Source organism: Falco punctatus (genome assembly GCF_963210335.1).
Source record: "Falco punctatus genome assembly, chromosome: Z".
NCBI classification, from domain to species: domain Eukaryota; kingdom Metazoa; phylum Chordata; class Aves; order Falconiformes; family Falconidae; genus Falco; species Falco punctatus.
In genome coordinates, this window is record NC_137586.1 from 13,881,586 (window position 1) to 13,904,968 (window position 23,383).

Sequence of the window (23,383 nt, forward strand, 5' to 3'; positions counted from 1 at the left end):
GCTTTCTCTGAAAGCAAATAAGAAACAATAGACAAATAACAAAAAGCCCCCAAGTTTCATCATGGGGTTCCCCCCCCCCTCCTTTTTTTTTTCTTTCCTCCTCTTGTTGTTAGTTTGTTCTTTTATATTTTTTAAACCAAAGTGTCCTGGTTTCAGCTGGGACAGAGTTGATTTCCTTCTTAGTAGTCGGTGCAGTGCTGTGTTTTGGACTTGGTGTGAGGACAATGTTGACAGCATACTGATGTTTGTGGCCATTGCTGGGTGATGTATATCTTAAATCAAGGACTTTTATGTTTCTGAGAGACTGGCCCTGCCAGCAAGGGGGCTGGAGTGACGCAAGAAATTGGGAGGAGACACAGCTGGGGCAGGTGACCCGAACTACCCAAAGGGATATTCCATACCCTTGAACATCACCCTGAGTATATAAAGCTGGTGGAAGAAGAAGGAAAGGGGGGACATTCAGCATTATGGCATTGGTCTTCCCAAGTAAGTGTTACGCATGATGGAGCCCGGCTTTCCTGGGGATGGTTGAACACCTGCAAACCCATGGGAAGCTGTGAACTAATTCCTTGTTTTGCTTTGCTTGCATGCATGGCTTTTGCTTCCCTATTAAACTGTCTGTATCCCAACCCATGAGTTTTCTCAGTTTTACCCTTCCAATTCTCTCCCGCATCCCACTGTGGGGGGCATGAGTGGGCGGCTGCGTGGGGCTTGGTTGCCACTCGGCGTTAAACCATAACACAGAGGAATAAGAATTTTAGATTTATGGCACAGCAACTGTGCTGAAGGAGTAACTCACATCATTAGCAATTGCTGTCTTTAATAAGGCCTTGCGAGGTACCAAGACAAACTGCTTCTTGGCCAGATGCATATATACTTGTTGGGAGAGGAACAGTGAAACAGAGAAAACCTGGACCAGCATGCTCTTTACATGTTCTTCACATGTTCTCCTGTTTTATCCATACCACATTATGCTAAAGGGTGCTAACTGAATGCTTTGAAGAATCTGTCATTTATTGACACTCACGGGTCTTCCAAAAACTGCGAATCAATCTACATTGCACCCACTCCTTGGAGGGCAAACAGTTCTAAATATATACTGGTATCTTCTTAATTTCAGTCCCATTCCCCTTGCCTACCCAGTCTACCACAGATGGAATGGGGTTATCTTTTGTTCTCCCCTTTTCATTTTCTCCATGTTTTGACTTACAGACCCAAAGTATACAGTGATAAAAAGGAAGTAAATTCACCTTATTGGTTTCCCATTCACTTTACCTCTGCCAGCAAAACTCTTGAGTATCAGTCAAATTCTACTGCCTTTTCAAACCTTATCGCTTGCCTTTTTGTTCCAGTCAAACATATCTTGCTTCCATACTAAAACTTATCAGATTTCTCTGTCTTGACCTTCAGCTGATGCCCTCACCATTACCCATACCTTCGATAAGCCATTTTTAGACATCCATCAATTCCCTCTGTGAACTCAGTTCCACGAAATACACTGAGCAAAATGCCATGAAAATGGAGACTTTCTCAGTGATGGCACTTCATTCTCCTCCCCTCTGTGCTATGAGCTACATTCCTCCTTCCCTCATGTTGCAATTGGCACTTGTTGGACCCCTTAAATGGTCACTTTAGTCTCCTAATGTTGCTTAAGACAAACTGAGTAGAAAAAGCTGGGGAGGTTCCTGCTGTATATAGTGCATTAAGGCAGCTAAGGGTAGCATTGTCAGTGTCAAGGAAAGGAATAGGATAATGTACCTAATGCAATGAGGTACAGTGCAAGGGAGGAGCAGGAAAGGAGTGGGGATTAAGGGATGTGGCACATCTCCATCTTGGTTTGCTCACTCTTGTAAGGAACCACATCCCTAATTTTGTTTGTATCTGTCTACCTCAGCATTTTCCAGCTCATTTCTTATCAGTTCCCTGCCCATAATGTTGTGTCGTGTGTGTTCCACCCCTTGCCCCCAGTTCAATACTCTGTTCCCTTTGCCCATCCAGCCCTCACAACTCAACACTTGGCTCCCCATACAGCCCCTGGTTCCATTTCTGTCTCCACTGCACTCCAGTCAGGTGTCTCCTGCCCCTGCATTGTCTGCGCAGCTGAATGCTGGAGAGACCTGGGTGCTTCCAGCATCTGCTCTTCTGGAGCTGAGCTGGCCCACAAGCAGCTGGGAGTAACAATGTCAAGAGAGGTTTTGTGCCTCGGCTACTACACAGCACGCACAGCTGTGTTTTTGGAGTGATGCGTACAGGATGGCCAGCATCGAGAACTGAGAGAGGCCATCTCCATCAGTCTTCAGATTAGGGTGCTGAACTTCTTAAGTTGGAACATATTCCAAGTGAGATAATTCAAAGTATAACTTGGCTACGTGTGAGTGGAGCTCCATGTGAACAGCTGTAAGCACGCTCTGCTAAACTGCAAGTACCATAGTAAAGAGATGGCAGGGCTTTTTATTAGAAATTAGAAAAGACAGATAACTTTTCTAATTTAATAGAGTAAATGTTTCTTCCATCTGAATGGAAGCACTACACACAAAAACATTCCTCCATATGTTTAATTTGTGACAGACTGAATTTCAGTCTGAAATGTGAGTAAAAGCTTGAAAAAGTTATAAGCCACCAAAGGTAGATTCTTAAGAAAAATGTCAGCTAGCTTTCGTAAAGGAAAGTGCTACCAGCCCTAACTATAATTATTGTTGTCTACAGGGTTGTGTGTCTTCCTGCAAGTTTGTACAAGTTACGGCCTATTTCTTGCAAGTTCAAGGAAGTGCATCTCCCTGAATTATCTGAGAGGAGAAAATAATTCCACAGGATTTAGTTTAGGCAATGCATTCACACAAATTTAAAGAAACAAAACTGACCACGAAGTTTGAAGAAACAGTTGAATTCACAGTAGAAGTCAAGATTATCAGCATTTGTAATGGGACAATATGGTATAAATCTGTGTAGACAAATAGGGAGTTGTCATAATTATGAGATTATGAAGGGCCTGAAATGCAAGAACAAGAGCTGTAGATGATGGGCAGAAACTGGGTAATCATATTATTCCAAAAGGTAAGTAACGCGGTCAGACAGGGAACTAGAAAGATCTCATTATGTACTGAAAAAGCTTGTTTTACTGTTAAAGAACTCCAGCTTAAGGCAATCTACATAGCATACTAAGACAGCAAGAACTTTACATTTAGACCTCCTTAAAACCAGACCTTCCTCCAATTTTTAGTAGCTGACCTTCAATATGATCTGGAGAAACAGCCTTGCTGTGTGAAAGGTTACCTCTCTTCCGGCCTTGTGACTAACAATGTTTGTTCATCCTTACAGACAGAATTTTTGGAAACTAGACACCAATGACTGTATTTTTTATACAGGCATAAATGAAAGGAAGATTGCACTGACAGGTCTCTAAAGTTTTGGATGACATCAGTGGAAGCAAAGTAAGGTAAGGCCAATACTGATGGATTTTGAAAATTTTTGCCTAATTGGTTTCACTTCTGGATTTTTTTTTCCCTTTACTAGTCTGGCAGAGCTTTACACCAGCACAGCATAAAATCTCTCTGTGGAACTGAGTGAACAAGTGATCCTTTGGTTCACTGGACAAACAGAAAAAAGACCAAAGTTGGGTGGATCAAAACAATTTGTTGGTTAAAATAAAATGCTACCCCTTGCTTTCAGATGTTTTACTTTTTTTTCAATTAAATGTGGAAAAGTGAGGCATTTCAAAACAGTAACAAAATTATGAAATACGTTTATAAAAATCTGTATTTTGTTTCCAAAATGCCTGAAATTACTTGATGAGTTGGATAAGTTTTACCCAAGATTACTTTTTCAGATGACACTTTATTTTCTAATTTTTCCCCATCTCTATCCATTTGCTCACTTCTGTTTTGTCTAAGCTAAGCTGATAGATTGTGATTATTGTAAAATGTACATGTTTAAATTAATTTTATTTGCAAAAACTATTAATTCTATTTGCAGTCATTTCTTTTCAGCTTTAAGAATTTTGTTAAGCAGTGATAAATGTAGCAGATGCAGTCCAAAAGCAAATCCCCAGACAAACCAAATTACTGTTACAATTTTTGTTGCACTGATTATCTTGGTTCTGCCTATCTCTAAACATATGATGGATGAAGAAAGCTAGCAAAGACGAACTAGACCAACTGCAGTAGGCATTGGTTCTGAAAAGTAGCCAGCACTATATAGCTGAACTAGATTCTTTTTGTGACAAAGCCAGAAGCTGTATCCTTGTAATGCTATTGATCATAAACTTGATAAAAGAAAAAAAAATGTGATCTAAGCTAGCCCAATCTTTTTCCTGTGAAAGTGACAGAAGCATTTGTATGCACTATACTCCATTAACAGAGAAAACGCTATTACCCATTGTGGCCAGAGCATAACCATTATATGGATTCTTTTGAATGCCTATAGAAAAAATCCCATGATGGAATGAGACACGTCTAATGCTGCTGGGGTTTTATTTTTATTTTTTATTTTTTAAACAGAATTTATAAGAAGTGTCATTTTGTTAAATGTAGTAAGATTGAACTACATCAAGCAATTCCTTGCTCACAAGTCCCAAGACTGTCTTTCCAGCCAGCATGCAGAAAAAAAACCCTTATGCTCTCTGCTTGCTTGTATCACAGTATGTGCATTTCCACCCTCCCTCTGCTCTTTAGATATTTTACATACATACACACACTTTCATCCTCACCTTCCCTTTCATCGATATTGTACAAGACACAGCACGCATCCAAAATCTCATATGGTGATCTACAAACAACCTAGTCTTCAGATGCTAAAAGGGCACTGATCCTTCATCTGCCCAATAAATAGCTCACATTGCAAAGCTCAGCATCACTGAGAAACAGCAAAGGAAGCTGGAGTCTGTATCATGTTAACAGCATTTATCCTTCAAAAATTCCTGTCAAACTTTTATTTCTTAATTGGGGAAACCAGAGAGGCCTTGTTTCCAGATGAATCCAGATCATTCCCCAGGTTTTGTATTTGGATGATGTCTCACTCTGTTTTAGCCACCAGTCAAAGAACAATAAATGTAGTTGTTTATACATTTCAACTGAGTGGGTGGCAGCTAACATACCCATCAGCTAAAGTGAAGTCAGAAACTTCTCTAGATCAAAGATACACTTACTAGCAACCATTCAACATCTAGCATAGCATACAGAATTTTTTCACTAATAGGCTGCAAGCAAAATATGCATAATTGATTGTGCTGGAAAAGATAAAAGCTGTGGGAAACACCAGACAGAAACACAGACCCAAGCTGATCATAAGTAATTGATTGCCTGGCCAGAAGAACTTCTCATGAGGCAGGGAGACCCAGAGGGGCACGCAACGACTGGGGAGGAAACCAGTGGGCTCCCAGACAGAAGCATTGGTCTGTGCAAGCCTGTTTGACACCCAACTGACATTTGAGACTGAACCCACACCATGGAGGCTGAACAGGCTCTGATACCCATTCTGAACCATGAACCATGAAGCATGGGCTGAACCATGCTCAGCCAGACATGTTGTTGAGCGTTAACAAGTGTCACAGCTGGCCTGCTGTGCAGAGCCACCGTGCAGCCGGTGTGGTCAGTGTCACAGTCTCTCACCCAACCTCCCCATCCTTCAGCAGGGCACAGCGTGATCCAGAACAAAAGCATAGGCAGTGGTCCCAGCTGGCAGGGCACACACAGGGGATGGGGCTGCAGTGTCCCACCACCACAATCAGCCCCCAAGCACCCCAGGAGCCTTTCAGGGTCTCTGCTTAGTGCCCGCAGCAACCGCGGATGGGATGGAGAGTGCCTGGTGCTGACCGGCTCAAATTCCCTCATCAGCTGCCAAAGGCTGTTGGCAGTCTCACAGCCTGCCCTTCTGGAAGGTTCTCCACATGTCGGCAAACACTCAGCGGAGGGCAGCCTAGGCAGAGGGGCCAATCTGAGTGATTGCGGGGGTGCTGGGGTTTGTGCTTTTTTGAACACAGGCTTCCACTAAGGAGCGCAAACCCTCTGTGACACAGAGGTGTATTCGTGGTCTGGGGTTACCTTAGCAAACCACTGCCTCTTGTCTGACCCATGGTAACTGGCCACTATGTTTCAGCCTGGTTTATAGCTTTAGTAATGTTTACCACAATTTCAGAAACAGAATAACTGCATTAAGGTATGTGGTGTATTACAAATAAGGTGGCCTGAGATCCACCTGAATGCCTGAAAGTTTTTTTTTCTGTGTTTGAGTCATATTCAATAATGCTGTTGCACTTTTTAGACAATAGTCAGTATTTAAGATGTATTACGAACAGCCTTATTTTCAGCTGTAGAAAATATGACATACAAACAGAGTCTGAACTGTATTCATGCTTTTCAATTGCTGTATTACTGTATAATGTATAAAAATCTTGCAAAGCATGCTACAAAATAGTGGGCAATAAATTGCAATTCCTGCCATAGGAAGGTGAACAGAAAGCTCTTGGACCAAGACTCAAAGCCAGACACTGTACTTCCTGTCTTTTAGATCTTCTAACATGTAAATTGGCTGTTACAAAGAGGATTAACTACTAGAAGTGTACTACTGAAGCCCAACATTCAGCCCTGCTCTTTATTCACCACTAGAGCAGACCAGGTGTCCAGAATCCTAATGCTCAGCTCTGCAGTTGGGGCTTATATGATCTGCATACTAAACACAAGTCACCACTGTTTTCTGGCTTTAATTTATTGGTGGCCTTAACAACTGGCTATTTTACTGCTAATTGTACTGTAAATTGCTAGTGCAAAATCAAACAGCAGTTGGGACTCTAAACACGCACTTTCATGAAGTAGGGTTATTTTTAAAAACTGTTGATTTTATCAGAGAATTAGATTTATGCTCCAAACCTTCAGGCTTTCTCACAGAAAATTACCTTGTGGTATTTTAGTTATGTTAATGGCTTAAACTGATCATTATTTGTTTAGGAAAGCTTTATAGTACTTACTAGAAATGGGATGATGGTGTAATAAAGCATTTTCAAAAGTTGCAATAATTTAATCACAGGCATATCTGTGTCATTGCAAAATGAAGCCTCAGGCATTTGAGAGTCTCCCCTCAGCACTTCTTGCAAAAACAGGCCCAAGTATTCTGACAAATTTCATTTTGGAATTCTGCCTTATTTACCAAAAGTCACCACCTGGTTTCAGTTTGTAGCATATCTTGTATATATCTTATATATATCAAGTATGTATCTTGTCCTGGCAGCTGTGGGACAGACCTGGGGTCTGGCAGGGAGCATGGAGTCCACCATGCCTGACTGCAAATCTGAATGTTATTCTGGTACAGTCTAATCCATATTTTCTAAAAGGTAATTTCCACTTGGATGAAGATAATTTAAATGACGTGGCTTGCCAAATATTTTGGGATCTGTCTTGCTGAGAGACACCATGAAATAATAATAACTAGCTTCTCTTCCTGGACCTCAGAGCATTTTACAGATCTAGAATGAGATGTCTCTTTTTAGCCCATTTTTGCAGATGAAAAAATACTCAGGTTTAAGGATGGTAAGTTACTTCTCCTGGGTCACACCAAGCACCCCTGGCAAAGCTGGAGACAGACAACCTCTCTTTTCTATCCTGTATCCCAATAAAAAGACCATCATTTTTCTGTAAAAACTGTCATCTAGATCTACACAAAAGACAGGCCTGGCATATAATTCAGGAGCAAGATCCACTCTACAGAGTGCAAGACTGCATGCCTACTCTTCCAGGGCCTTGGCTTAATTTTTCCAATTCAAAATACTGTCCAGGCAGAGTTGATGGAGTTTTTATATTTCTCTGTTTACCAGATGTGCAGCTGCCCATGATGAAGTATAATCCCTAATGTTATGGGACCACAAGGTCAGAAAAATGTAGCAAGAACTAAGGAAGCCATATAGTCAACTCTTGGTTATGTGCGAGTAGTTATTTGTGTTGCTCTGAGCTTGACCTTGCCAAGCAAGTTTGGGTCCTTCTGCTATCAGAATGTCACACAGCTGTGTTTCCATCTTACAAAACACGGTCCTCATGTTGCCAGCCATGGAATAGCCTGTGATGCTTCTAACAGCAATGAAGTGGTTTAAAGTACTTGGAACAAAAAAATGAAAATATACACCTAAAATCTAACACAGAGAAAAAAAAAAGTACTAAACCCAAATTGTATCTCAAATTCACGTCATAGAAGTAAAATCCTGGTTGCAAGTGCCTCTTGTAAAAGTATAAATTCATTAGAAAATACTTTTAGAAGGATATTCTGATGAAATTCTTAAAAACATTAAACCTGGGTTTAAATCTGTGAACATTTGATGGTTTTAATATGCAATAAGCAACAGATTTAAAATTCTCTGGGGATTATGTAAACTCTAGTATATCCTGCTTTTTAACTCCCAGAACTGAAATCCTCCCCACGTGTGTTGGAATCCTTGTAATTTCCTTGAATGAACGCACCCACTGCAGAAGTGCAGACCTCCCTCCCGCCTCAGCCCCCTGCCCTGTGAAGAGGTATGCAGTAGTTTGTTCATGCCGTGCAACAACTCAGCAAAGAGTGGGAAAAAATTGTAGGGTTACTTCAACATAGCGCAACCAGGCTGAATTGTTTGGGTTTTGTGTTGGGTTTTTTTTGATTGTTTTTGTTTTGTTTTGTTTTGTTTTGTTTTTACTTTTAACCTCAGCAAAGACACAAAGGTAATAACCCTACTTTCAAGAATAGTACTGTAAATATTTCCACTATTCAGAAGAGGGCAAGGGCTTGATTTCATACTTCATTCAAGTGGTACTAGCAGCTAGCATGCTATAACATTGCGGAGACACTATGTAAGATAATATCTAGCACAGAGAAGCTACTACAAGCTGAAATGTGGTAGTAACAACAGCAACACTTTCCAAGGTGTGACATACAACTATGGAACCTATCAGAATAATTTGAGACACCTGTTTGGATAGCAGACTGGCTACGTAACACCCACAGCATTTTCTCCAGCGAGGAAGGGTTGAGCAGCTGCAGGGTGACAATTTAAACTGTTATTGGAAAATCAGCATTAGGCTTGAAAAAAAGTCATTATTCATTCTTGCTGCTACTCCACTTCCAAAGGAAGAAGAATTAAACCATCATTATTTATAAATCCTGATGAAAATAAACAGAGTACTGAAACTTTACTGAACTAAGTTTTCAAGATTCTTGGATTTGTCTTTAGAAATTTGGTAGTGTCATGTGACAGAGGCTTGGCAGAGGTCTTCTTTGTGCACAGTCATTCTTTTGTTGGTATCTGGAGCTGAATTAAGTTGTAACCACTGACCTATCATTCTTTCCCACATGTTTGAAGTGTATTGTGTGTAAATAGAAATGAGAAAAAAAGCCTAAGAACAGGGTATATAGTGATTCGGCCTGATAAGATTGAAAGATACATTTATTTTATAAATGCTTAATTTTAAAGGTCCTAGCCATAGATCATATCTGTACATCATATGTCAAGAACTGTACCATTGTCAGCCTGTTCTACAGATTTGGGAAAAAAGGTTAGATTATCGCCGTGGCAGATATACATATTTATATTTCATCACTGTTGTCACTTTTCCTGTCCTGTGTTCCTCATTTATTTACTCTGAAAACCTTAGAGGTAACTCAGCTAGTGTTCAGGTTACTTGCTAATAATCCACGTGTCTAAGTTACATGGAAAAAAAATCTGTCTTTATAATCTAGAGTAATATATATTTATGTGGCACTTCCCTTTGCGGGACAACTAAGTGCTTTTCAAAGATTTGGCAGGTGAGGTGAAGAAGACTTTTCACTTTTATTTTGCTAAAGAATAAGGCACAGAAAGACTATATTTTCAAAACTTTCCCAAATAGCTGTGGATCATTCATTTTTCAGAAAACTCACTTGAAATATTTATAGTGAGAACCTGATGCTGAGCCTCTATCTCATTGCTTTGTTTTAATGGTAGCTGTAGATACCCAGTCCTTTTGAAAATCAAAGAAACAGCTTTCTCAAATGATCTATAAACACAGTGGGCACTTTTGAAAATTCTGAGCTATGTGGTATCTCAAAAAATACATCGGAGTTCTGTGCAATATTTAAGATCAGTATGTAACTCTTCTGAGTGTGATTCCAGCCCCGAAATTCCCCTGTACTGCCTGTTTATTGCTCTCAAAGGGCTTTTAAATTTGCTCTGTGGTGCTCAGCACAAGGTACAATGCACTTGATGTATGCAGCCCAGCGGCGTCAGCAGGAGTTCCTTGTTTCCATTACGGCTTTGGCGTTTTACTGCAGGACAGATTGGCTGAAGGGCCTTTTCATGAAAAGCTGTTGAGTTTAAGGAGTCAAACAAAAGAACAGAAAGTATAATTTTTTTTGAATCTTTAAATGCACTTCTGAAGTTCTAGTTCCTACCACTAAAGGATAATCTTTCACACATTGTTTTTCAAGCCCAGCAATAAGGCCAGCTCTGTGAATATGGTAATTCTAACAGCGCACTTGAAAGTACCCTGAACTTTAACAGGAAAGCATCTAGCACCAAATTACATTAGTGAGACCCATATGCAGGCCCCGAGTGATTTATATGGCTGAGGCTGGTCCATATCTCATAGAAAGAAATAAAAAGACTCTCACTAAGTAAGAGAATTGTACAATGCAAAATGCACTCTCTAGTTTACCCAACCAACACTGGTAGATTTCAGCAGCAATCATGCATTCATCCACACATGTAACAGCAAGAAACAGAGAAGAAAGCCCAGAAACATAAACACTAACTCTATCTGTCTCTGTCTATTTAAGTAAAAGAATTATATTAGATATTGGTCATCTAAATAGAATACAAGAGTGAGGCATAGCTCTATATAATTGCTAAACAAATAATAAATAAAATTAAGACTGCAGAGATGAAACTTAAATTTATTATGGCCCTGTTAGATCCTAAACTATACACTTGTTTATATTATAGCTATAGATTCTATTTCAGGACAAACTAAACTGCTTATAGACATGTAAGAACGCTGTAGTTTAAAAGCTATGAAATACTCAGTTTCTCCTAATTAAAAGCCTGTACCTCAGAACCAGAACTGTGAAATTCTGTAGGGGTGTCTTTACTCAGGGGGAACAATTCAAAAATATTCATTCAAAGAAGTCCCTTAAATTTGTGTTTACAACAGCTGTAGGGGCTAAAAATGTCTACAGATACCTAGTCCCTTCTGTAGCTGGGTGGTTCCTTGATTATTCTGTTTAAGTGGCTGCAACTCAAGCAAACCATCTTTATTTAACAAAAAAAAAAATATTAATTTTAGTTAGACCACGTATTCAAAATCTTTGCTGTCATGGGATTTAACTTCTGTTCATTATCAGTCCATAAATACTCAAAATGTTTGCAGTGTAACTCAGGTAAGTACAGATAAACACAAGGAAGCAAAAAGAGAGCTAAGCTCTCTCTAGTGGTCTCTATTGCAGTCCCACCTATTCACTACTCTATCCATAGATCTAAATTTTTATTCAATTTAGTTCCAGTTAGCTTACCAGCACTGTAAGCATACACCTCCTGTTGATCTCTATTTACTGAAGTCATAATCTTAAAAGGGGAATGCCTCATTCCCATAACTATGCCCTATGTGTAAATACTATTTTTGGTAAGTTATTTGCCAAGTTGAAACTTGTTCTTCCATCTACACAGCAAAACCACTTTTTGTGACATAAAATAAATGAAGCCACCTGTGCTAGAGAACATAAAAGAATGCTAAGAAATAATCAATCCCATGTCCTTTCTCCTCCCTTCACTATGGTTTCTCTATCTGTAAAATCAGTAAAAGGTGCTGAGTTACTTTGTGAAATACTTTCAGATCTGCAGATGGGAAGCACTACACAAGAACTAGGTTGTTGGGTTTTTTATAAGTAGTGTTAACAATATTGAGTAAAATCTACATTTTGGGAGACTAGCTTACACACAGATGTTTTGCTAGTTTAGACACCCTACAGAGATGCAGGTAAATGTAAATGTACTTTTACTGTACTATGTACTTTCACATTATAATCTGTTGAAGCAGCTATACAGTAAGTGAGTATGTGACAAACTGAGCTTACAGCAGCATTCTTTCAGATTCTAATAGAGGACAGGATTCTGGATGTGTGATGAAAGACATTAGACAGTCTGAAAAGACAAGCCTGAAAATGTGAAACCTTAGAAAAATGTTTACAATAACCTGGATAATACACTCAGTACACATACTTTTTCACTGTGCAAATGTCCCCTGACATCACTCATTGCTTTAAGAATTGAAAATGAAGGCCTAATAAAAGTTTGCAGATTTCCATAGATAATGCTGCTTTCCAGTAGACGTGTTTAACTGTACTTACAGTTGCTAAACTCCTTTTATATCTTCTTCCTTTGTTCAGGTATCAAAACTCTTTATTCAGTCCAATCTACCTTCCACTAGAAGCAATCTGTGTGTTCATGTCTGACCTACACAATAAAATACTACATGTCATAGCAATGAAATTAGTAGTATTGAGCTTTACAGCAGAATATAAAACAAAACTGTAGCATCTGTTCATATGAATCTTAATTTATGAGTATTATTTAATTTAAAAATATTGTCATTCTTCAAGTTGTTGAATATATTTTCTGAGGGGTTTGGGGTTTTTGCTTTAGTGTCTCGGACAAAAGAAATGTAGTTATCACTTGGGTCATAAATAATTTGCAGTCCATTTTCTTGCCTAATTCTTTCAACTAGGTTGGCATTAATCCATGGACAGTGCACATGAAAGCGTAGCCTATCAAGTTAGTGAATGGAACAGAAACTAAACCATACCCTTTACTGGAACTGGGAGCTCTTAACTTCTGTGAAGTTTAAACTATGACTTTGTTACAAGTTTCAAGTAGTTGGTGATTGTGCAGGTATGCTGTCTCCGGATCACATCTGAAACCAAAATAGAAATCAAAATATTGTCATTTGATCACTAGGTTTCCTCCATTCCACCTCTTTAAAGATGTCAAAACCACTACCCTTGCCTTAGGTATTTTTTGTACTATTCTATAAATTTGCTGAACAAGCTTTTGTCTGAACGCATATAAACTGTTCTCTAAATTAAATGAGAAACTATAATCAACATACACCTCATTCCAGATCCAGATTTACTTGCAGATGTGGATTGGAGTAAGATTTAGATTTATTTCATTAAATGCTTTTGATTAACAGTTCATGCTGTGTTCTGTCTGAAAAACAAGATGATTTTTTCCCAGTTCAGAAGGCAGTATTTGTGACTAGCTAGGCAAAGAACCTACAGCAAAAATTGCAATGCAATTCAAACATTTCCTGGTAATAATTATTTGTGAATGGTAAGATATTAACAGATTTATTTCTTGTTTCTGATATTAACTACTCGGTTATTCATAAAATTAGAGATTTCAGACTGATTTTCTGCATGCTTCTAATATTTTTTCACTAGAACTTATTGGCTGGTATACAAATTCACATTGAATCATTTCTGGATGGATACCTGTTCTACAGAAATGTTTTTAGCAAGCTTCATGAATATTCTAGAATATATACTGGGGAAAACTGAACTAATATGAATCTTCTCATTACTGTCTTTTTTTTCAGAAATTTTCTGATGAACAAAGCAAAAATATATCTCATGTGCCTATCCAAATAAACAGTACTTCATGGCAGATGTGAAAAACTACCTTCAATATATCATCTGCCACAAATTTTGTGATATTTGCTTTATGTTAGGCTTCATGGAAATGTAGCATTTCCCTGCCATCTAGCTTACTCGTAGATTGTGCTAGTACAGGATGGAAACAAACCTAATCACAGCACAGCAGCCTGCTGTCTGAGGCTGCCCTATGGCAGACCAACACATGTATGACATTACTGCAGGAATTCAGCCAGTGAAACTGGGTTGCCTGCAGCTTCTAAACATGACTAAAAAATGATAACAGGTAGGCAAAATTAGAGGAAAACGTATATAACTTCCTTATGTGCTCTGAAGTACAATACCAAAAAAAAAAAATATGGAAGAATTGGAAGAATTTTTCATAAAAGCATATGGGCCTATGCTGCAAAAATGAAGAGCAAAACCATGAAGCAGGTTTTAATAACTATCTCCGTGCACTGGTACATTACAAACAGGTCTGAATGGAAATTCCAGAAAAATGCAATAGCAGAAAATGTAATTTTTTCATACAACGACTGCAGTTTTGACTATACTGCAATAAAGTGACACCTGTCACCTGTAACTGAATCCTGTTACTCACGACGCCCCAGGGAACCTCTACTGATTTTGATGTGCCACTTAAGGATGGTGAGTACTCATTTTGTAAAAAAAAAAATCTTCCTTCACTCTCTGGTAGTGACAGGAACTGCCCACAGTGCTGCTGTTTGTGTGCTCTACCTCATCTATCTTTTGGTCACATAATTGATTTGTTTACAATTACTATGGCAACGATGACTGCTATGGCAACTCTTAATAAGCTGCCAAAAGAAAAGAGAAGAAAAGAAAAGAAAAGAAAAAGAAATTAAAGAGAAGGAAAGAGAAAAAAGAAAAGAAGGGAAAAGGAATCAAAGAAAAGACATCTTGCAGGAAGATAAAACGTTTTTATCTTCAGTTCACTTGCTGCAGGACTAGATTCTATTCCCATTTCTCACCCAGTGAGTTAAGGCACAGGATCGATTATGGAGAAAAAAGCTAGCGGGAAGAATCAGACTATCAGAACTTACCCTATAAGCTTAAATTTCCCACTCTGCAGAACTCTTTTCAGCTCTTACTATATTGCTGAGTGAAAAAAATTATTTTAATAGACCTTAGTTTAAAATCAGCCATCATCACTGTTTCTACAAGCTACATGGATTGTGCAAGTACATGAGTACCAGACAATTCTTAGTGTATTTAGTTTCAAAACACTTCTACAGAAACACTCCAGTGAGCTGGTCAAGTATTTTGCAGAGGGAAGACCGAGTTACAGAAGTATCAGCCACTTGGCTGAGTGCATACAGTCTAATGAATTGCAGTCAATAGCAAAGGCACAATACCATTTTATGCATGCTCCTAGCCATGGCAAATGAGAATGCACTGGCTTGTCATTCAGAGATGCTGTATGAAAGACATCATGGTATCTTGAAGCCTAAGTTAAAAGTCATGGAACCTAGATCTGTTACGGGATTACTTCATCACTAACATGTTCAGCCTCAGAAGGCTTAAAACCACCTGTATATGTTATTTTTGTTCATATATTAAACAGTTACCAGCATAGCCATGTTTATAAAAGTTCTAAATTTCAATTTAAATTTTAAGTTTCAAATTAAACGCCAGCACACAGGGCAGAAAAGACTATTCTCATTAAAAAATTGATAGTTCTTAGCAGGTTTTCTCTGTTACTTGGACTGAAGATTTTACATCCTATATGGGCACTGCTGGCCTTAGCTTTTTTACACATTATGTAGAAATGCTAAACCCTCCCAGAAAGGGTCAAGATTCTTAATAAGTTATGTTCACAGAAATCCTAACTGAAGAAGAGATAGGTGCACATTAAGTCTGAGTAAGAAGGCAGCTTGAAGACAGGGCACCACATTCTTACGAGCTTTGAAAACTGGAAGGCAGGACCCTTCTGAGGGCACCCAATATCTCAGTGAAAAGCTTAAGGGTGTCCAGGAGGTAACAGGATACTTCAGCTATGTGCATGGACAAGTCTGGAGGTTGTAATACATGAAAAGGAGATCTTCAGGTGAGTAGACTAGAGGGTTTTGACATCAGTATGGCAACGTGCGAAGTACCCAAACTCAGAAAGACTGTCCCAGAGGGTTTGAAATGTATGATCTCTCTTGGATACAAAACCAGTGGGGTTTTTAATCTGCTAAACAGAAAACCAAGAAATGGCAAAATTTTTTTCTTCTCATAACAATTTTCAAGAAATCTTTATCTGACTTGCAGAATAAGAAGCCCAGGAGTATCACACGAAGCTATTTCTAGAAGTAGCATATGCAACTGTTAAGAATACCTATTTTGTTAGTGTATTGTTGTTGTGGTTTAACCCCGGCTGGCAGCCAAGCCCCAGCAGCTGCTCGCTCACTGCCCCCACAGTGGGATGGGGGAGAGAGTCGGAAGGGTAAAACTGAGAAAATTCATGAGTTGAAATACATACAGTTTAATAGGGAAAGCAAGAGCCATGCACATGAGCAAAGCAAAACAAGAATTCATTCATCACTTCCCACGGGCAGGCAGGTGTTCAGCCACCTCCAGGAAAGCCGGGCTCTGTCACATGTAAGGTTACTTCAGAAGACAAAGATGGTAGCTATGAATGTCCCCCCTTCCTTCTTCTCCCCCCAGCTTTATATGCTGACCCTGACATCGTGCGGTCTGGAATACCCCCGTGGTCAGCTGGGGGCAGCTGTCCGGGCTGTGCTCCCTCCCAACCCCCTGTGCCCCCCCAGCCCCTCGCTGGTGGGGTGGGGTGAGAGGCAGAACAGGCCTTGGCTGGGTGTGAGCGCTGCGCAGCTGTAATGCAGACAGCCCCGCCTTACCAGCGCTGGTTCCAGCACAAATCTGTAACACAGCCCCACACCAGCTTCTATGAAGGAAATCAACTCTGTCCCAGCCAAAACCAGTAGAATTGTTTAGTCATCAGTCTTGGAAAGCAGATACAATTATAAGCTAAAGAAAGAAAGCAATTTTACAACTCACAACCACAATAGATAATACTGTTAACAATAGTTAGCAATGGAATTATAAAATATAAAGAGTCACGGAACTGCTTGAAAATGACGTGCTCTTTGGGTTCCCCAGTGTTTCTCCAGGATGTCAGATCACACTGCCCAAACAAATGTTTTCTTCATGATTTATTTTACATAAAGGAGCTAAAGTTGCAAAAATAAGATGCAATACAGAGGTCCAAAGAGAAGCTTTCTTTCTGCAGCACTTTAAATCCCTGAATATAGATTGCCATTGCACATAAATCATGTAAATTTGTGAATGTGAACATGAAACAATTTTACTGTCACTGACACCTACTCAATGCTCAAGAGCTAGTGGAATTTACTTAGACAAGATCAACAAAAGAATAAGGGTGTTCATGTGCAAGTTGGGATGAAATCTACAGCCCAGTGTATGATGGCTAAGCAATGGCTGGATGGTGATACAGGAGAGATTAAAGGCACAGAATTACGAAGGAGAGCATCGTTATTTTATAGTTGTGAAAGGACATTATTGTGAAAAAAAATCATGAAAGTAACTTTGCTATGGTCACAGCCTCTTGCAGAAAACATTTGAAAGTAGCTGAAACAAAATGCTAAGTAATATGTTGTTGGTAGCACACTGACCTAGATACTTCCATCCACCTGTCCAGTATATATAAGGAAGCAGTAAAAGGGCAGTATAAAGAAAGAGCAATACATGAAATCCACATAACCTCTTTCAATCTTGTAGAGAATTTCTGAAGCTGTAAAAATGAGGGTCCTTTGCAGAGCAGACCTATCAGTCAGAATGACTCCAGCAGAACTCGTTGTTGTGCTCTCTGGTGCTCAACGGGGCTGGGGGGTGGTCAGTGGGGAAAGAGGCACAAAGTCGTGCAATCTCCATTCAGTCTTCTGTCTGTTCTTGGATATCTCCATGTTTGGGGAACTGGCACTGTTTTCAGGTTTTTTCTGCTAGGGAGCATCCCTCCCCTACAGTCCCCAAAGAGGTGTGGTTCACCTACGTGTGGTTCACCTATGTGTGTCCTTGCTCAGACTCTTCTATTCTGCCACCTTCACCCATAGGGGGATCATTTAGGCAAAAAATCTCTCTCCTGCATCTCATCTGTTACAGTTATTTCTAGCTGTTCTCCCCAGCTTGCACATTGTGCCTCATTCATAGCTGACTCCTATGAAATTCTTTAAATGCTTTATGTTCATCACTGTCTTAAACAAAAGCATACTACTTGCATATATCCTAGCTGCATTAGTAAGATCACCACCACCACCAAACACACACATTCCAACATTCTTGAAGGAAAGCTTGTGTCTTTTGAGCATAATGCCAGGTACTTTTTGACTTTTAGAATAAAATAAATTTAGAAAAATAAAAGGACATGTTGTGTTATGCCTATATCATTTCATATCAATAACTATCAGTGGCAAATACAGTAGCAAATCTTCTATCTTCAAATCAAAAAGAGACCTTTCCAAGGGGTACTGTTATGAGAAGGAAAATCAGCTCTTCATGCCCAGGTTTTTAGAATGCTTAATTTACATACAATACAGGTACAAGCTAATTAATGACATCAAGTTAACATATTTTTAAATTATTGTGACCAAGACAGTAATTTTTATATTAGTGTCTTTGTAAACAGGAGTCTAAATTCAGGATTTATGTATAAGGGAAGCCATTTATTCCACATACATTTATAATATGCCGTTAGCCAAAAAACCAAACTAAAACCTAGTTCAGAAAGTAATGTATTCAGTAAGGAAAATCAGATGATGTTATAGTTTTTATATAGTATATATAATTACTGTATAATATCAGATGATGTCACATACTGGTATCAGTTAGCATTATGGTTCCAAACCATAGGCGTATTTCAAGAACTATTCTCTGAAAAACATCCTTAAGTGATATCAGGTCTGAGCTGGCATGATACAAATTACCTGAACTTATTTACAGACAAAAATAATAACACAGGAATATTCCATTCCTTTTCTCCACTCCACTCCTCCCAATAAAATGAGTCACTAAAGCTTTGGAATGTGTTCTATAATCTTTCCTGAGTTATCCTCTAATCTCATTCATTGGGTGAATCCAAAAAATATTAGTTTGGTATTGAGATGCTTAATGCTTCAGTGCCTAAAGGTAAAAATCCAAGGTGCAGATAAATTCCCTGTGTAGTGACTGGGAGGGAGTTACCTACCTAGAGAGCAGCTATGGAGGAGGCAACACCTAATCCAGGTGACAGGAAATGCCAAGGAAAAAAAACGGTCTGGAATGCTGTCCTTTGCCTGTCTGAAAGCTGCAGTTGTGAAACTTTGGAGTTCGGAGCCCTTGAACGCATGTTGCTGTTGGCACTTACACATTTACCTGGGGAGCCACTTCCAAGCCAAGGAGGTGACGGGGCTGAAAATTTGCGATTTTGTTATTGATGTCAAAATGTTAATTCTAAGCCAGATCAGTCCTCAAAACTGGACAACTGTTTAGCTTGGCTAGAACTCATTCTGGAAGATAAGTCTCTGGGCAGCATCTTGAGCAAAGGCTTAAAGAAATTAAGAAATGGCAGCTTAAGGATATGGTATAATGGTACAGCTAAGTGCACCTAACAGCTGAATACTGCTAATGGGCAGAACAGGTCTCCCTTTGGTCTGCCCATGCTGGTATGTTTCTAGTCCTTCTCTTGCATTGCCAATGGTGCTTCTTTGACACTTTAGTAACCTGGATCAGGAAGCTAAACCCTTAAACTAACATTATGAGGAGGAAAAAGTTGCATTCCTGTCAGATCTTACCACTGTCTCTGCGTCTGCTTAGATATTATGCAAAGCACTGAAGAGTGTGATGGGGTTCAGAGAGGCAAGGTCAGGGCAGGACACATCAGGAGCAAGCTGGAGACAGGCTCAGAACTGTTCGATGTAGGTGTTAGATCACTTCAGCTGTTAACAGCAAAAAGCAAAGTAACACATTTGAGTACTGGCACACAGATTATTGTTTTCTCCTAACATATAATATTAGGAGAATTCTCCTAATGTAAGAGAATGTATGCAGAGACTGGTAGTTTTACCTTTAACATGACAGTCTTGATATGGATAAATAGTGTGAAATGGGGACAATGGACATCGGTTGTGATTGTATATGTCTGCTCAAGGAATGTGGGTATGGTGACTGGTCACGGGTGTGGTGTCTGGTCACATAGCCACACAGCTTTGAGGAGACACCTACCCTTCTTCCTTTAACAAAGGGGCTATTTATAAAAAGGATGAGAAAAGGATGAGAGACATTCCAATGTTATCTAGAGGAAGGGAGTGCTAAGTCTTCTTGCTGGAGAAGTTCAGATGGTCACAAAGACATGAATCACCTACAAACCTGCAAGACCACCACCTTCCAGGCAAAGGACTGATAAGCTGATTAACATAGGAAGCGAGAGTAAGCGGGTTTAGGTAACAAATATGTATAGGCGTTAATTGAATATTCATTTGTTTTATTGTATAAATGTGAGATGGTTCGTCACTTGGGGCATGCACGCTTGTGGAGGAGCGATCCCCCGTGCATCTGCGCACAATAAACATACCTACTTTATAACTTTCGAGTTATAGAGTCTAATTCCGTATGTCAGTCTAGTTCTTTGAGCAGTTTCCCTTGTCATTAGAAAAAGCTAGTCATGTTCAGTTTCTCCCTGTGAGACCTGCAGTGACTGCAGGGGTTTGTTATTTTGGTCTTACTTACATCACAAATGAAAGACAAATGTGAGACAAGAGCACATGAAATGTTTGTTTTGGAGTATTTTGGTCTTCATGTTGTCAGCAAAGTTATCTGAGTAAAGCATCATACTGTTAATCAGAAATTAAATGAGGTAATTACAGAATTATGTGTGAACCAGAAATGAGATTTTATAAATGTATATTCAGTTAATTCTGTAAAGAACAAAGCTCACTCTATAAATGAATTCACTTTGCATTGTGCTTTTGATTTAAAGAATCAGTCACCAATATTCGAGTGAGCGGAGGTGATCTTTATTTGGCAGCGCCGGGTGCATGGGGGATCGCTCCACCAAACTCATGCACACCGAGGGGATTTTTCAGATACAAGCAACTCATACCTATTCATTAATTTTCCAGGAAATCGTTTACATATTCATTACAATTCCAGGAACTCATTTACATATCTCACTAAACTAGTGACCATGATTTAAGTCCTTGTCTTTGCCACGTTGTATAAACAACAGGAACTTAGGACCAGGTAGGCTTTTTAAAGATTGCAAATCTAAGGACTTTGCAATTTAGTACATCCGTCATGTTAGCAATAAGGGTCCTTGGATGTCTCCCAACTTTTAGATAAACATAAGTACATTATCCAATAGATAAGTGGTACATCATTTATCATTCACTTTCTATAATATTTTAATGTTTGTTCTGTCTAGAAATACAGTCTGTCCCAATACAAGCACAGATACATTTAAACAGATTTTATTTTTTTAATTATTGTTCTGTCCAATCCATGCAACACAGTTATGACATTATCCTCCTGTTCTTTGGGCTCTTGCTTTAGTTTAGATACACAAATACCTGAATAATGAATAAAAAATAGCAGCTCTTTTTTCACTTTCCCTCAGTTTTGCAACTTAATATGCAACATTAATTAATCTTAAAAAACTTTTCTCCAGGTTTTAAGGCATTCAGCGCATTGGTTACTTATTGTTAGGAGTCTTTATAATAGACATCCAAGTGTTAAAAATGCAAAATGAAAGAACCTGTTTTTCATGTTGTCGAGGAAAACATCAGACTAAAGGAAGAGCAAGAAAAGAAATATTCAAGATTCTCTAGACTTTTTTGAGAATGTTCTAGTTCTGAATTGTAGTAATACAGGCATTTCCTACATTTTCACACACATGCCTCAGCTGAAACAGTTTATGTGTAAGTGAAATTATAGTGTGTAGCATGTAGTCACTGATAATGATTTCATCATGTTATGCAGATACCAGAGTCACAGCTTATATGATTTCTCATTTTACCCCTTCAGAAGAAGAAGCAGAGTAGGAATACATTTCAAACATTAATTAAATAAGACTGGTTTTCTTTTTTTGCATTTCTCATTACTCTAAGCATGGTTGCAGGAAAATAATTATACTCTTAACAATGTTGGGATCTGAATAATGGGCCATATATGATTTATTTAAAGAACGGTGTGCTCATGTTTGTCTGAGGAGACCCTTGTTGTTGACTTGAGAATGCACTAAATCCTTGAATGGGTGACATAGGGAGTGTGCTAGTTGTCCAGGCACGCGATATGTTAATGTTGTTAATGTTGAAGATATACTAGGTCCTTGAATGGGAATGTGCTAATTGTCCAGGTGTGAGATATGTTAATAGTTAATGAATAGACATGAGTGACTTGTATAAAGAGGGGGCTGAAAGGTTCCCTCGGTGTGCATGGCTTTGGTGGAGCGATCCCCCATGCACCCGGCGCTGCCAAATAAAGATCACCTCCGCTCACTCGAATATTGGTGACTGATTCTTTAAATCACTTTGGCTACCCAGGTGGGACCTCCTCTGCTCGGCTGGCTGTGGGACCCATTGAGAGCGGGAACTCCCTAGGGTACCCCCAGGATTTTCCCGGAGGGGCTCCTCGTCTCATCTGGATCAACGCAGGAGCAGACAAGGACTCCATCTTGCGGAGCAAAGGTACTATCTTTATTCAAATATTAAATTAATTTTAAATATTATATTACTATTATATTTAGAACAGTACTGTCTTGTTCTGGATATTTCTGGTTCTGGGGACCGGTCCGTCTGTAAAACTATGCGTAAGTCAGTCGTAAGATTTCTGTGTGCTTATGCAGGGTGGCATATGCCAGGCAGCTAGCACTGCAGGCATACATCTGATTCTGATCTGGTAATTTATGTTTTAGTCTGAAGACTAAAACGTTGGGTAATTTGGAGTCAATCCATATACATAGGATTGATATTTGATTCTGTTTTGGTATTTGTTTTGATGCTGAGGTAATATCGGAACTCTGATTCTGTTTTAGTATTTGTTTCAATATTAAGGTAATATCAGAAATTCGTGTTTTAGTCTGGAGACTAAAAACATTCGGTGATTCGGAGTCAATCCATATACATAGGATTGATAATTATAGGACTAATATTAATTGTACTTACTTTATGTTGTAAATATAAGAACATTTCTGTATTAGGTGTGAATGTGGGTGTGTGAGTACTGTCTTGAGCATCTGAGGGGTGAGTGTAAACCTCTATATGTTTTAAAGTGCATATAGTGTAAAGAATTATTGAGTATATGGTGGGGGTTGCTGCTTAAAGACAAAATTTGTCTCTGAGCAGTTACTCTGTGCTGTTTTGGCATCAATTTGGCGAGCCAGCCAGGAGAACTCTCCACCAGTGCTGGAATCCAGGGGCCTGGGGACCCTCGGGGACCCTGACTGCATCTTCTGTCGGCAAGACTCCCCTACCCCTCGGCTTCTCACACAGGTGGACAAGGACTTCTGCACAACATAAAAGGTATTTATATTTATGCTTTGTTTTGAATATTTGATTGTCTTAAGAGTTGGTTTTACCCCATAAGACAAAAGACGGGACACCGTCTGGCAGGATTGAGAAGAAGGGATGCCTTCGGAAAAGGGCAATAGCTCTATTTGATTGTTTTAAGATTTGGGAAGCTAAAAACTTCCTTTAGGTTGTCTTAAGATTTGGGGAAATCCTAGAATGTATCA

At 39.2% G+C, this 23,383-nt stretch overlaps 1 long non-coding RNA gene across 1 annotated transcript in view; it reads left to right on the top strand.

Annotated features, from left to right (window-relative positions):
- The first annotated feature begins 1,885 nt into the window (after nt 1-1,885).
- The window catches only part of LOC308056564, a 40,883-nt gene continuing 19,385 nt past the window's right edge, over nt 1,886-23,383 (top strand). Inside the window, exon 1 of the long non-coding RNA XR_013924874.1 lies at nt 1,886-23,171. This is a non-coding gene — a long non-coding RNA (uncharacterized lncRNA). The remainder of the gene's footprint in view (nt 23,172-23,383) is intronic.